General features: G+C 42.3%; 1 protein-coding gene across 1 annotated transcript in view; it reads left to right on the top strand.

Annotated features, from left to right (window-relative positions):
- The window catches only part of Gpc4 (glypican 4), a 142,049-nt gene that overhangs the window by 99,198 nt on the left and 26,817 nt on the right, over positions 1–16,034 (top strand). The gene's annotated exons all lie outside the window — the stretch shown is intronic.

Here is a 16,034-nt window from a genome sequence, read left to right as displayed (position 1 = left end):
TTCCATGTCCGCCCTCATTTTTGGGGAGGCCTAGAACTTGTGTTCTTGCCTCAGCCTCTTGGGTGCTAAAATTACAGTTGTATACCACCATGCCCAGGAAGAATGCTATTCCTGTGACTATGGTGTGCTCGCAATATGCATATGTAAGTTACCATGTGGGAGCTTCGTCCCAGAATTCAGAAAGAAACATAACTGCCGCTGTTGATAAATGCTTCTCCTGTTGATAGCATGATACAGTGGAGGTAAAGGTGTTCCCAAGTTAAGAGGCTATCTTCTCCGGGCACCCCATTTCTTGTTAGATGTGAGTCTTTCTGGAGTGGAACCCACCACCTCTGCCTGTGGGCCTGACTGTTTAGTTGTCTCCCCTTTTTACTCCCCATGGTTTTCTAGAAGTACTCCTGGGGTTCCAAAGTGTAGTTGTTTTTAGAAAGCTACACAGAGAACTGTTATCACTAAAGTATTAACATATGTGTTTTTTTTAAAGCAAAATTTTTGTGGGCTTTTCTTCCCAAGCTTCACATTCGATAAATATGTTAAAATTGAACCTCTCTTGGTTTCGAAACTTACTAAAAAGTGATTTTTAATTTTTTTTTAAAAAAGGGATGATGAAACTCCAGTGTATTTCTTTTGACTTCATAATAAAATATAGTAAAGTGAAGGAGCACCTTATTTGTTTTTTTTTTTTAAATTTTTGTTATTTTTGTTTGTTTATTTGAGAGGGACAGAGAGGGACAGAAAGAGGGAGATAGAGAGAGGGAGAGAGAATGGGCGTGCCAGGGCCTCCAGCCACTGCAAACGAACTCCAGATGCATGCATCCTTGTGCATCTGGCTAACGCGGGTCCTGGAGAGTCGAGCCTCAAACCGGGATCCTTAGGCTTCACAGGCAAGCGCTTAATCGCTAAACCATCTCTCCAGCCCCTTATTTGTTTTTTTAAAGGAAGAGTACCTGAAATTTGTTTGGTCTGAAGATTGGAACGGAGGTAGAATGCTTTGCACTTTTTCTTGCAGTTAGATTTTTCTAAAACGATGAAATAACTTTACATGGCAAAGCCTCAGTTGCCTGATACTTAGCCATCTTCTACATAGATTGATTGACTGATTGATCCACTCATAAGGCCCAGCTTTAAGCACCTGCTAACACTTCTCAAAACCTAAACACTCAAGGACGGTGAAGAAAATCCTTTATGCATGTTTCCGGGCTCCGAAGTCCAAGGGCGCTTTGGTTAGGGAATTGTCCAATCTGTTACACAAGCCAAGCGTGGGGTCTCTGATATGAGTGGAAGGTGGCATCACAGCAATAAGATGGTGGCTGAGGCATCCTGGCAGATAGACACCTGAAGCCATATGGAGAAGAACTCTTGAAAAGGCACATCAAAACACACTGGCTCAGACGACTTCACAGGAGTATCTCTAGCCATCGACAAGCTTCAAGTGTAAATTGGAAGAGGTGACTTTGAACGCCAGCAACTTCCAGCGTCATCAAAACTTACCTGGATGGATGGGCTGGAGACATGGCTTAGCGGTTGAGCACTTGCCTGTGAAGCATAAGGACCCCGGTTCGAGGCTCGGTTCCCCAGGTCCCACGTTAGCCAGATGCACAAGGGGGCCACACGCGTCTGGAGTTCGTTTGCAGAGGCTGGAAGCCCTGGCACGCCCATTCTCTCTCTTTCCCTTTATCTGTCTTTCTCTCTGTGTCTGTCGCTCTCAAATAAATAAATTAATTAATTAAAAAAAAACTTACCTGGATGTAAAGTACTGCTTCTTTCTAGGATAAGAACCATTACTGAAAACAAATGAGAATGAACCTCTCAGAAACTAAAGTTGAGGTCTGTGCAGAGTGAGCTTTCTAGTACCCAAAAAATCACCTCACTCTCTGAGTCAGCTTTTTGGCTTCCCTGTCCCCCATTAACCCTAGAGCAGTCCCCCATTAACCCTAGAGCAGTATTCAATGGTTTTTGGTGTGATCGGATGGGAAGAACAAATCCCTTTGCTCGTTCCTTGATCTTGAATGACCTTTTTGTTCTATACTTCCAATTTTCTGTCTTTCTAAAAAAAGTAGTTATTTTTAAGCAGGGAGAGAGGGTGGGGGGGAACACGTGCATGGCCATGCTGGGGTGGCCTGTTGCTGCAAACAAAACTCAAGACGCGTATGCTGCTTTTTGTGTCTGGCTTTATGTGGGCAGTGAGGACTCACTTTTAACCACTGAGCCATTTCTCCAGCTCTGCTTTTAATTCCTTATGGTTTACACATCTCAAGCAACTATACAATCTATATAAGTTGGGGTTTAAATGGTGTCATGTGTGCGTGTGTTTAGACCTGGATGAAGGTCCATCAGGTTTGCTGTGCTTTAAATGTGGGCCTCTCTGAGAGCTGGCTTCTCTCTCTCTCTCTTTTTTTTCTATACTGTAAGCTTTAAGCATCCATTGTTTAACTTAGGCTGATCCTTGAGCCAGTGCATTATAGTGACAGGGCTAGCTGCTCCCCCTCTCGGCCAGTTCTGGAATTTTTTTTTGGTAGTAACACTGCTAATTAACATAGCTGAAACAGTTGTCTCATGAATATGCTAATAAGGTAATCAGTTCAGTGGAGGTTGAGAAGAATCAGTTGGCAAAGGGAATAGAAATAGTAAAGGGGGGGCATAGCCCGTGCTTTGGGACTGCAGTACAATAACACCCCAAAGGTCTGGCATTTTGTGAGATCATTTTTAATACAAGCATAGTTAGATGAAAAGACCCAGGTAGGTAAAGCTACCGCTAAACATATTTCTGAATTGCATAATAAACATGAGGTAATTACTATAAAGAACCTTTATTACTAACAGCTCCCTGAACCAAACTATTTGCTAGATATTCTGCACGTTAAAAGAAATCTTAAGGAAAGAAAATGGTATCTGATGGCCATCTATTGGGAAAACTCCCTCTAGGGGGAAATTTAGCAACTTTGGGTGGCAGAACACTGATTTTGCAGGAAACACTCTATGACCTGGGGCAATTAACTAGGTCTCAGTTTTCCCATCCATGTTCTCTAAAGACCCTTTCAATTCTTAAAAAAAAAAAAATTGTGAATCTCTTAAACATGTGACTAGACCAGCTGCTTTAGCGAAAGGTCTTACAAGATGTTAATTAGCCATCTGTAGGATACCCTCTATTTCCCCCCATCATTTCTTCACCCTCAGCTACTCTCACCAGGTCTTTGAAATCCCTCCTATGAGCCTGCAGCTTGTTAACGTGAATAATAGTAGAGATTTTCTGAATGAGCTTCAAATGAACATAAAAAGAAAAGAATTGTCTGGCCCCTCTATCTGCGTGGGCTTTGCAAACCAGAGCGGCTTCCCTTGTCAAGCCCCCAGGTCTCCTTGTATCTCGCACAAGCAGAGTGTGAAACGCTCTGCGGACGTAACGGAATCTGTGCTTTCATCACCGTTGGAAAGTTTTCTGTAGTTCATACTGGCCATTACTTATTAGGGCAATCGGAAAACCACTGTGGAGAATCTGCAAGTTGGCAATATGTGAATTCATAGACCCATGGAAGTCATAATCTCAAAGATAGTGACTCACCTTAAAAGACAAATATATCCAGCTCAGCTTCATGGATACCAGCGAAGCTGAAATTTTGGGAATTTTCCCTAACCTTAATTTCTTTTTTTTTGTTCATTTTTATTTATTTATTTGAGAGCAACAGACAGAAAAGAGAAAGAGGCAGGGAGAGAGAGAGAGAGAGAGAGAGAGAGAGAGAGAGAGAGAGAGAGAGAGAGAGAGAGAATGGGTGCACCAGGCCTCCAGCCACTGCAAACGAACTCCAGACGCGTGCGCCCCCTTGTGCATCTGGCTAACGTGGGTCCTGGGCAATCGAGCCTCAAACCAGGGTCCTTAGGCTTCACAGGCAAGCACTTAATCGCTAAGCTGTCTCTCCAGCCCCTAACCTTAATTTCTTAAGGTCACGGGATGACTATTGCTGTTGTTTGTTTTTGTTTCGGAAGGGGGAGCAGCCATAATTAAAAGACCTCTTGAAGGTTTTTAGGTTACAAAAAGCCTAGAACTTCCTCAACATGCATCATAGAAATGTATAGCGTGACAAACGCCACAGATTGGTTTTTCCTCACCTCATATTTCAGTCATTAAGACGTTAAAATAATGTTGATTTTTTAAAAAATACATGCTATTTATTTATTTACTTAAGAGAGTGAGAGAGAATAAAAAGCAGAGAGAGAGAGAGAGAGAGAGAGAATGGGCACACCAGGGCCTCCAGCCACTGCAAACAAGCTCCAGGCACATGCGCCACCTTGTGCATCTGGCTTTATGTGGGTACTGAGGGATTAATCCTCGGTCCTTAGGCTTTGCAGACAAGTGCTTTAACCGCTGAGCCATCTCTCCAGCCCCAAATGATGTTGATGTTTGAAACCTCTGCTATACTGCAATAGGCCACAGAAGTACAGAAAATGACATGATGCCACCTGACCTTCCTGCAAATGCAGTGTCCTCTCAAGCTCACACCTCGGCTTTAGTTGGAAAGCACTTCTATTGCTGTCACCCCAACACTGTGCTTTCTCTTCCTTCATGTAACACAGACTAACGAGCTGTGTATTTTTGCCATCTCTTCATAAACTCTCTGCGAAACCTAATGAGAATGTGCCCATTGTGCTATTGACAGAGGTTTTCTGCCTTTTGAGTGAAGCGTAACCAATTCTGTCCGTGGCATCATTGGCTGTCTCCTCTGATTGAAAGTGCCTGGGCAGCTTCTGAAGGGTCCGGGGCGTTTGCACTTGGGGCTCTTCCATTTGCTTCAACTGCTTCAGAAGGCAAGGCATCAGCAAGAAACTGCAGTTCTAGTTGAGGCGAATAAATGCTTTTGACGTCACTAGCTTGCACATGAGCCTGGGGATTTGAAGCGTTGTTTCTCCTCACTGCCCATTCCTCTTCGGTGTGTCTGTCCAGGTAAAGAACTTAATGGATCTAGTATTTGACTCCAACTGGTTGGCTGAGAATTCCCAGGCCAGACATGCTTCATCCAGCCTTCCGGCCCATCTCTGTCTAGAGAGAATTTGCAGAGCAATGGGCCCTCTAGAAATAAACATGGCTCACACAGCAAAAGTAGTCCGTCGGTACACCTTTCAGGTGAATGACTTTGCAAATTGTCTGAAATTTTAAAGACGTTCATACGCTTTGATTCAGTGATTTCCACTTCTAGGTATGCATCCTAAGGAAAGAAAGGTGTGCACTGAAGAGTAATGTAGGATTCGGATGTTCACTAGCGCATGCTCTGTGGTCCCCGCAGTATGATCTGACCATGTCCTATCATAGCATGCAGTCATTCAAATTGATATTTCTGAAGATAGAGGCCTAATCTCTAGAATCTACAAAGAACTCAAAAATCTAAACAGTAAGAAGTCAAACACCCCACTCACAAAATGGGGCAAAGAGCTGAACAGGCAGTTCACAGAGTTAGATTTTTTTTTTAAATTGTATTTCATTATTCAAGACCAAGGGGACAGATGAGAATAGGCACACCAGGACCTCTAGCCACTGCAAACAAACTCCAGAAGCATGCAACGCATTGTGCATCTGGCTTACATGGGTACTGGGGAATTGAACCTTGGTCCTTAGGCTTCACAGGCAAGTGCCTTAACTGCTAAGCCATCTCTCCAGCTTAAGAATTTTTTTTTATTCTTTTATTTTTGAGAGAGAGAGAGAATGGGCACATCAGGGCCTTTTAGCCACTGTGGATGAACTCCAGACATATGTGTTCCCTTGTGTGCATGTGTGACCATGCATGCTTGCAGCTCTGTGCCTCTGGCTGTGTGGGACCTGAAGATTCAAGCATGTGTTCTTGGGCTTTGCAGGCAAGCAACTTAACCACTAAGCCATCTCTCCAGTCCCAGCCCAAGAATTTTTAGTCACATAAGAAATGTTAACCATACAATGTTATGCAAGAACAAAGGGAGGGGCTGAAGAGATGGCGTAGCAGTTAAAGGTACTTGTTTATAAAACCTGACAGTCCATGTTTGATTCCTCAGTACCCACATTAAACCACATGCACAAAGTGACACATGCATCTGGAGTTCATTTACAGTGGCAGGAGACCCCGGCATGCCCAAACTCTCTCTGTCTCTTTCTCTCTCAAATAAATTAAAATATTTTTTAAAAAGCAGAGTATAAATACTTCCGGATGTCAATCATGTGGCAGTATATATTTTCATAGGAAAAAGCCCAAGAATAAATTGAAATGATTCCCATTACTCTAATTTTGTCATTTCGTTTAACTGAATACGTTTATTGTCACATTGTCCAGAATGTGCCCTTTTTTACCTTTCCCAAGACTGTAGGAGCTATGACTTGTTTCCTTCAAAGAAAAAGAATTTCAGTAAGCCATTGGAGTTCTTTTTTTAGTTGTGGAGTCATAGGCAATTTGTATTTTCATCAACATACCTATCGTATTTTTCAAATTGCTGCAAGAAAGAGCTTTTTTAAAGAAGTTTTTTAAAATATATTTTTATTTACTTATTTGAGAGTGACAGAGAAAGAGGGAGAGAGAGAGAGAATGGGTGCGCCAGGGCCTCCAGCCACTGCAAATGAACTCCAGACGCGTGCGCCCCCTTGTGCATCTGGCTAGTGTGGGTCCTGGGGAATCGAGCCTCGAACCGGGGTCCTTAGGTTTCTCAGGCAAGCACTTAACTGCTAAGCCATCTCTCCAGCCCAAGAAGAGCTTTTTTTAAAAAAGAAAAATCTGTGCCTTTCTTGGTGGTATTTTTAAATTGTCCATTATGGCAGGAAAGTTTTGGGTGGCTTGAGCAGGAAGCTGTGTCACATAGTCACATCAACAGGAAGGAAGTAGAGCAGTCAAGTGAGGCTGGGTGGTCTGTAATACCTCAAGGCCTGTCTCCAGTAACACAATTCCTCCAGGAAGTTTCCACAACCTTCCTAAAGAGCACCATCAGCTGTGTCTTAAGTATTGGAATACACAAGTTTAGGAAAACAAGTTACATTCAGACCAACCCCAAATTAAAATCTGACATTGTACCTTCTAAATATGTGGAATGTTACATGTCAATCAATAAATTAAATGACCCTGAAAAATTTGGAGGGAACAGAAATCAAGAAATATGCAATGAAACATATCACCACTGATCCCTAGCATCTCGCCACCACTCTTGTATTTACTTTTTTATTTTATTTTTTTATTTATTTGAGAGAGACAGATTGGGAAAGAGGGGGAGAGAGAGAGAGATGGAAGGAAGGAAGGAAGGAAGGAAGGAAGGAAGGAAGGAAGGAAGGAAGGAAGGAAGGAAGGAAGGAAGGGCTCACCAGGGCCTGTAGCCACTGCAAGCAAGCTCCAGATGCATCTGGCTTACATGGGTCCTGGAGAATCGAACTTGGGTTCTTAGGTTTTGCAGTCAAGTGCCTTAACCATTAATCCATCCCTCCAGCCCTTATTTACTTTGTTGTGTTCATAAATAATACACGTATACTTGTGCAATGAGAATCACTGGCTAAGTGATTTGATGCCATGATTTCCCTCCTGGCATGTGATATGGACTGATAGAGTCAATTATGTGGCTTATACGAGAAGTCATATGATACCTCTCTTGATCTATGCATTTGGAAAGCATAGAGTAGCTGCTCCAGCTTCCTAGTTTACTTATACACGTCCAGAATCTTCTCTAGGGACTATTGAATGCTGAGAGATACCAGGGCGCTAAAGCCAACTGACTAGATTTCCTTCATAAAAATGAAATGACTTCCAGTAAAACTACTGCGTACACAGTAGGAAGCCTGAGTCCTTGGCCACCTCAGCCAAAGACAGGGTCCAAGAGAGATAAGCATTGCATTTTCTTCCTAGGAGCCTGTGCATTCAAAATGCATTCACTGACAAAATTCACCTTAAAAAGAAAGGGCTGAGCCTAGTTTGACAGGGTCCCCTACCACTCTTTGATATGCTAACAGCCCCTAATGAGGGCTGCCACTGACAATTGGCCTGTCAATTTAGGAGCAGCCTATTAATTTGCTATCCTCCCATAAACACAGTTTATTATGTGACCCTGTGGTACCTCACTCCCTATGAGGAACTCTCCTGGAATAAGATGCCATTGTAGAGAAAAGGGCCTCTTAAAAACTATCACAGACTACCAAAAAAAAAAATAATAAAAAAATAAAAAAACCGCAAAACACAGGAGACAGTCATAAACCAAAGTTGTACTTTGTCAATAAAATGCTTGCCTCCTCTCCTAACATTAGTAGATGCCCCTGTTAAGTGTTCTTCTTCCTTACAACCTTACTCTTGGGTGAGAGAATGGATTGCATGTAACTCCTTTGGGTTTCTTACCCGTTTGAAAAGTATGCTTTGTAGCACTTACAAAGCGGCTTCTTTTCTCAGGAATGCCGTTGAAGTGGTGACTTCATGTCTGCATGCCACACCAGGGCTGTGAAATCCAGCAGTTACAGTCAAGGGACAATTAATCCTTATGTGGAAAAGACAGCTTCCTCACAAGGTAGTATGTAGCACCAAACAAATGGATTGAATAGAATGACCTTCCAGCCTCTTAAGCTGAACTTACTCTTAAAGGTACCGGTTAATTCTGGAATGCATTCTAATCAATAGGAAGTTGTTTATCAAGAAGTAACTGATGACATTTAATAGCAGAACTAGAGGTCCTTTGCCCCTTTTCAAGGATTTTGAATGTTGATTTGAAACAAGACAAGTGGCTGGCAATGGAAATTCCAGAAGCACGTGATATTCTTTCTTCAAAGACAGGATATTTATATAGAAAACTTTTCTATGGAACAGTTTGGCTTTTCACTCTAGCTTCCTCCCCCCCCCCCCATGTTAAATCAGTATAAGGTCCACTCAGCATAATTGCATCTTAGAGCTGGGAAATGTTTATAGTCCCCAAGCTCAGCGCTTACACCCAGCTGACTTCTGGCAAACAGGACAGCCCATGGGCAAAATGCATGGGAAGAGGGGTAAGGATTCCTGTATTACTTTTGATGTGTGCATCACATGGATGGGCGTCTGTCTATCTTGGGATGTAATGTAAACTATCTTCCCAGGGTTCACTGTGCCCATTTCCTGGTTTTTCACTAAGTCGCTCCCAGTCTCATGGATGCCTGGGATCTTTCACAAGCGTAGAAGGTTAGAGCCATTCAGCATTTCCCTGTGAACAAACAACTCCCAGTATTAGGCCTTAGGTCTTTTTAGCAGCCCTCATGCAGTGTTAGCTTCATTTATGCCCTCCCCCAAATGGGTTATGTGGGACACTGCCAGGTAAGATTTAAGCCAGTCTTAAAAGTTGTAAATGATGGGGCTGGAGAGATGGCTTAGTGGTTCAGCGCTTGCCTGTGAAGCCTAAGGACCCTGGTTCAAGGCTCGACTCCCCAGGACCCACATTATCCAGATGCACAAGGGGGCGCATGCATCTGGAGTTCACTTACAGTGGCTGCAGACCCTGGTGTGCCCATTCTCTCTCTTTTCCTCTTTCTCTCTCTGTTGCTCTCAAATAAATAAATAAAAATAAACAAAAATGTTTTTAAAAAAAGTTTTGTAAATGATTGTTGACAAAAAAAACAATTCAAAATGACAGTACTCCATGTATTTATTAAAAGTGCCTACATATTGGGATAGGATCTACATATTGGCTTAGTAGGTTAAGGCAATCACCTGCAAAGCCTAAGGATCCAGGTTCAATTCCCCAGGACCCACATAATCCAGCTAGATGCACATGTTGGCACGGGTGTCTGCAGTTCATTTGCAGTGTCTAGAGGCCCTGGTGTGCCCATTCTCTCGTGCCCTCCCCCTTCTCTCTAATAAATAGATACTCTTTAAATATTTTTTTGTTTATGTATCGAACATTTTTTTGTGCCAGCATTACCTGCATCAGGGGAGACGGAATAGCCTGTTTTGTAGATAGGTTAATGGAGATGTAACCTTTTTGTCCCCAGCCATGGCCAGGCAATTTCTAAGTCATGAATCCTGCTTTTCCCACCACAGCGCTGCTTTAGATTCACAGTATGTTATGGTGCTGACTTCCATTCCTGTGTTGTGACCAATCATGAGCTAAGGAGTAGCAGCTGCTTGATCCTTACATGTATATTTAAGCCCCCAAGCTGGAAATGTAGGAGAAATAAACCCTGACCAGAGACAGCATATTGCAAACACTTATAAACTATCTCGTCTCTGCTGCTTCCAGACTCTGGTAGCTTCACTTAAAACAGACTCTCTGAATAGTGTTTCTTCACTAATTTAAGCAAATGCTGCCTGAGAAATCACACCCCCAATTAACTCAGCTCCTGATCAGTAGGAACTCTGGTTTCCACAACTCTTGGATGGTTTTCTTAACCACTGTATGGATTATAATTGGTTTCAGGCACAATGACTGGGAAGGATGATTGCTTCATGTCTCTAGATAGGTCTTCTTCGAGCAGTTAGGATCTGACCCTGATCCTAAGGTACGAGAATAATGGGAGAGAGGGGTGAATGGAGCTGAGCATGGCAGCAATTAATGAAGTTGCTACCACTAATGGCCATGGCCTAGGACTTGAATGTCTCATTGGTGCTCCATTGCTTTCTGTAGAAGGAAATGGCATGGGAAGAAAAGGGGGAAGCAGTAGAGATGTGAAAGAATTATGCAAAAACATGAGAATTGCTAGTTTAATAGAACAGATGCAAGCATTCCCCACCCAATAGGAAATTATTTTGCTGTGGTTGGTCTTATACCTAATTGGTATGGGTTTTAGAAGTTGCCATCTTCCAAGGTCCCTTCTAAGCAACAAGTACCAGAAGTAAATATCCTGTTTAAAATAAAATAGTAAGTCTAAGGTAAAATAAATTTGGTTCATAGAGATCACTTCATTTTTATTATGTTGGTTCTCACAGGTGAAGTGGTTGAATAATGAAGAACTCCTATGAAATAAAGGATTAAAAATTTTATAGATGTTTGAAAAATCTCTGGTGCAGTCAAAGCTACAGTGGGATGTGCAGTATAGTAAAGGTGAATTGGACAGGGAAAATTTGTCTTTCTAGAAAATGTTGCAGCCTGATTAGGCAAAGAAAGGTTAAGATGCATGGTAAAATTGTGTACTTTGATTTGAGCCTATTATAGCCATTCCGCACATACTTGTCAAATTGCATAGCCATTTAGAGAGATTACACTGTGAAGTTTTAACTTGCTATATCAGTTTTATAGAATTTCGCAAGCATTTATGAACCACATTCCCATTCAGATGTTCTTTATATCTGCAACTTATTGTCCCATTAAAGAGACTTTTCATATGTGAAGGGAAGGCAATATATTTTCAGGATGATGAGATGGATTAGGATTTAGTATGGATACGGCACCACAGTAATCTCCTCAAAGTATGAGCCAACATAAACACACGTGCGTGTGCACACACACTAGAATTTTCCAGGACAGAATATGAATCATGAAAATCAACGTAAAATCCATGGTGGTATTGGGCAGGAGACATGTCACTTTCAAATCAGTCTCCCCTTCATTAGACCATGTCTTACATATTCTAAGTAGCTGTATTATCTGGCCATATCAATTGGGAAGCTTCTGACCAGAGTGGGGAATATGCTACTATTTTCCATAGAATGTTTAGTGTCCTGACATTTGCTTGTTGTATATCATTTGTAAGCCTAAAAAAAAAATGACCTTGACAAAATTTTAAGAAATTTTAAGTTAGACTAAACTTGGTGTTTCACTCTGTGCCTCCTTGTCCCCCAAAAGCTATAACTGAAGGTGCCATTGATTAAAAATGCAAGTAGGGATTGAGGGTTAACTTATTAAATGACTAGCAAAGCACAAGGCAAATAATTCCTAAGGCCCGGTTTCTTCTGATGTGTACCAATTTTATGAGCAGTGTAATAAAAATGTAATATCGGCAAGGAGCTGTGGTTGCTGTTGGAATTTTCTTTTGCTACATCATGCCATATTAATAGCACTTGTGCTAACACAGGTCTTGGCATATTTTTCTCAGGGACCAGCCTTTATCTTTCCAATATATGAGTGACAGGTATGCAACTCACTGGACATGTAATAATACAATTCACATGCACGGATACTAGCAAGTTAAGCATGGTAAAGGACACAGGCCAGGTAACACTTGAATCTCTCTCTCTCACTCCTTAACGCTGCATTATGGAGAAGTGTTGCATGCATTTAATCATCTACATAGACACATACTTGAGAGAGTTCCACATAAGAAAATTTGTCGCCAAGATACCATAAACATCATTTCTAAGACTGACCATTTTTCCCCCAGTGGCAGTTCATTGGCGGGGTTCCCTCCATTCAAACCATACTGCTTGTCCTGAGTGCTTCAACCTCAACCCAGCCCTGGAGCTGCTTGTGAAACTAATGAGCAGTGCAGTGGAAGTTGTTATCAGCTGATGAGTTGTTCCCCTATTTTAGGACACAGCCAAGTCCCATGTGGCTGGGCCTATTGCTAAGGTTTCTGAATCTTGGGCGAGGTCCAGAATTTGATCTCTCTGTGTGTGTACGTGTGTGCACGTGTGTGTGTTTTATGGTAGGGTCTCGTTCTAGCCCAGGCTGACCTGGAATTCACTATGGAGTCTCAGGGAGGCTCAAACTCATGGCGATTCTCCTACCTCTGCCTCCCGAGTGCTGGGATTAAAGGCGTGCGCCACCACGCCCGGCTTTGACTTCTTTTTAAAATTTATTTATTAATTTACCTGCTTATCTTATTTGTATGTATTTGTGAGTATTACTTACTTATTTGTGTGTGGGGAGGGGATGCACCAGGTCTCTGGCCACTGCAAATGAATACCAGATGCATGTACCACTTGGCATCACTTTGCAAATGACTTTATGTGGGTGCTGGGGAATCAAACCTGGGCCAGTAGGCTTTTCAAACAAGCAGCACATTTACCTGCTGTGCCATCTCCCCAGCCCCCTAAAACTTGGTTTCTAATAAGTGTCTAGGTGATGCTGGACCCTGGCCTGCACTTAGAGAAATTACTCACAAGATGTTGGATGACAATAAAAGCCCTTCCCATGAAGTTGATTCCTCATGTACTGTGTAACACGGAGTCCTGCGCCATGGGTAGTTTTTGGTTATTAATGCAACAGGATTGAAGGATACCTAGCAAGTTAAATGTCTGCATGTAACTGTTAAGGTGTCTGCAGAGAGGACTGGCATGTGGATCAGTAAACTGAGTGGGGAAGACCTTCCCAAATGCAGGGCAGTACCTTCCTGTGGAATGAGGACATGGAGAAAGAACCTAGTTTCTGCTGCTGTTCATTTATTTATTTCAGAGCAACAGAAAGAGAGAGAGAAAGAGGCAGATAGATAGAGAATGGGCACGCCAGGGCCTCCAGCCATTGCAAATGAACTCCAGATGGGTGCGTCCCCTTGTGCATCTGGCTAACGTGGGTCCTGGGGAATCAAGCCTCGAACCGGGGTCCTTAGGCCTCACAGGCAAGCGCTTAACCGCTAAGCCATCTCTCCAGCCCACATCTGACCTTCTTACAGGTAGGTTTTCTACTGCTGTTGTCCATGGACCTTAGACTCCACTTGCACAAGTAGCTCTCCAGGAAACTTTGAGGCCTTGGGTCTTAAAGTAAACGTTGCATGTTGAGGTTTCCAGCCTCATAGGCTCAGAAGTTGTTGGTCTCCCTGGCGTTCTAACATGCAGAAGACATTGTGTGTGTGTGTGTGTGTGTGTGTGTGTGTGTGTGTGTGTGTGTGTGTGTGTGTATTTGGTTCTGTTCCTCTGAAAAACCCTGTCTAATGCAGTTCTCCTAGCTCTTTATACACTCTGCCCTCTTACTTCAGGGGAGAGAACTTTGCTTAAAAATGCCATTGGAGGGGCTGGAGAGATGGCTTAGCAGTTAAGGAGCTTGCCAGCAAAATACCCAGCTTCCATTTCCCAGTACCCACGTAAAGCCCGATGTACAAGGTGGTACATGCATCTGGAGTGGATTTTCAGTAACTGGAGGCCCTGGCATGCCCATTCTCACTTTCTCTCCCCCCCTCTCTCTTTCTCAAATAAATAAATATATTTTTTTAAATACCAGTGGCAATGCATGGACTTGCTTTTTTTTTTTTTTTTTTCGTCTATAAAGTTGGTGCATCCACTTTCTTGCTCTGAGGAAAGCTCAGGAAATTAAAGACCAGTAGTAATACAAAAGAAAAAAAAAATCACTAGGAAAAGGAAGGGTGGAAAGCAACAACATCAGGGAATTGATGGCTTTGGGGCTCAGTTGGGGAAAGCATAAGGGCCCGAGTTTGAACCCCCATAAAATGTCAGGCAGGTGTGGCGATGTGCAAATGTGGTGGGGTACACTTATAATCCCAGTGCTAGAGAGGTAGAGATAGGGAATCCCTGGGTCTCACTTGGTACTTAGTGAAATAGAATTGGTAGACTCTAGGTTCAGCAAGAGAACCTGTCTCAAAGAAAACCATGGAAAGCAATTGAGATGGCCATCTGCCATTGACCTCTGACCTCCACATGCACACACATGTAAAAGTAAAAATCCTGAGACAAGTTTTGACAATTTGGCGCTAGGAGGGACCATAGACTTTAGCCTCAAATTTCAGGGAATCACATAATGATGAATTAGGGGCTCCAGAGGTGTTGGCACAGACTCTCTCAGCATGTAAAAGAAAAAAAAAACACATGTATCTGTCTATACTCAGTCCAGAATTTCCAAACAAAATGATTTGGAATTATCTGTCAGCTTCTGATTTATCCACCCATCGTGGGAAGGAAGATAAGAGTTTTGTAACACTAATACAGTGTGATAAGCTCACCAATGTTGGGGCTTTGAAGTAGGCATCACATTTTCTTCTGGTCTATGTTCACTTAGGCACAGTTCCTTATTTGATCTGGTCCTTACATTTTCCTGTGGTATTTATTATATTTCCTGCTTATGAGCTTGTTATCATGAGGTATTTATTTTTGTACCAGGCAAGAGATTCTCTAAGAATGATTAATGTTACAGATACCGTTTCTATGAAAGTTCTTGAGAAAAGCTTCAAGAGAAAACTAATTTGGCACTTGTACTTAAAAAGAGATTAAACTCTTCAACATTCAGGCTATAATTATATGCAATGGCCAACATAAAAATCTGAAGTAGCTAGATACTCTAGTTTGTATTTTTCAATTACTTTCTCATGTCATCTTACAAGGACACCAAAGTTATGGTTACATTCATTATGTATTCCCTCCCTCCCTTCCTGTTTTTTCTTCTTATTCTCTCCCTCCCCCCTCACATTAAAAAGAATCTTATGGGGCTGGAGAGATGGCTTAGCGGTTTAGCACTTGCCTGTGAAGCCTAAGGACCCCGGTTCAACACTGGATTCCCCAGGACCCACGTTAGCCAGATGCACAAGAGGGCACACGCATCTGGAGTTTGTTTGCAGTGGCTGGAGGCCCTGGTGTGCCCATTCTTTCCCTCTCTCTCTCGCTCACTCGCTCTCAAATAAATAAATAAAAATAAACAAAAAAGTAAAAAATCAAAAAAAGCCCATCCTGGGCTTTTTATAAAAATCTTTTCTTCTTTTCTTTTTCAAGGTAGGGTCTCACTCTAGCTCAGGCTGACCTGGAATTCACTATGTAGTCTCAGGGTGTCCTCGACCTCATGGCGATCCTCCTACCTCTGCCTTCCGAGTGCTAGGAAACAAGGTGTGCATCACCACGCCCAGCCTTTAAAAATCTTAATTTAGAATCTTATGATAATATTATGTGAATTCTTAAGGTGAACTTAGATACCCCTCATTTGTAGAATGTTGAAGAGAAAACACCCAATAAATTATTTTCAGAAAACTTGTGCTTGCTTTTGGGGCTGGTTAGTTATGTTTTAGGACCTCAAGCATTTTTCAGGCATGCCATGTTGGTAAGTGAAGAGGAAAAGAAAAGAAAAACCTCACATCCAAGTAAAACAATAATTTTTGAAACACTTGTCCTGATCTTGGGTTATAATTAAAGGGAATGAATCACTTTGGTTTAGAATCTTCCAGTAAAAAGCAAAGGAAGCTGTATGTTTTAGACATCTTGTGCCCATTTCTATGCAGT

The sequence above is a fragment of the Jaculus jaculus genome, chromosome X (assembly GCF_020740685.1).
Source record: "Jaculus jaculus isolate mJacJac1 chromosome X, mJacJac1.mat.Y.cur, whole genome shotgun sequence".
Lineage (NCBI taxonomy): Eukaryota > Metazoa > Chordata > Mammalia > Rodentia > Dipodidae > Jaculus > Jaculus jaculus.
This window is presented reverse-complemented; position numbering and strand designations above follow the sequence as displayed.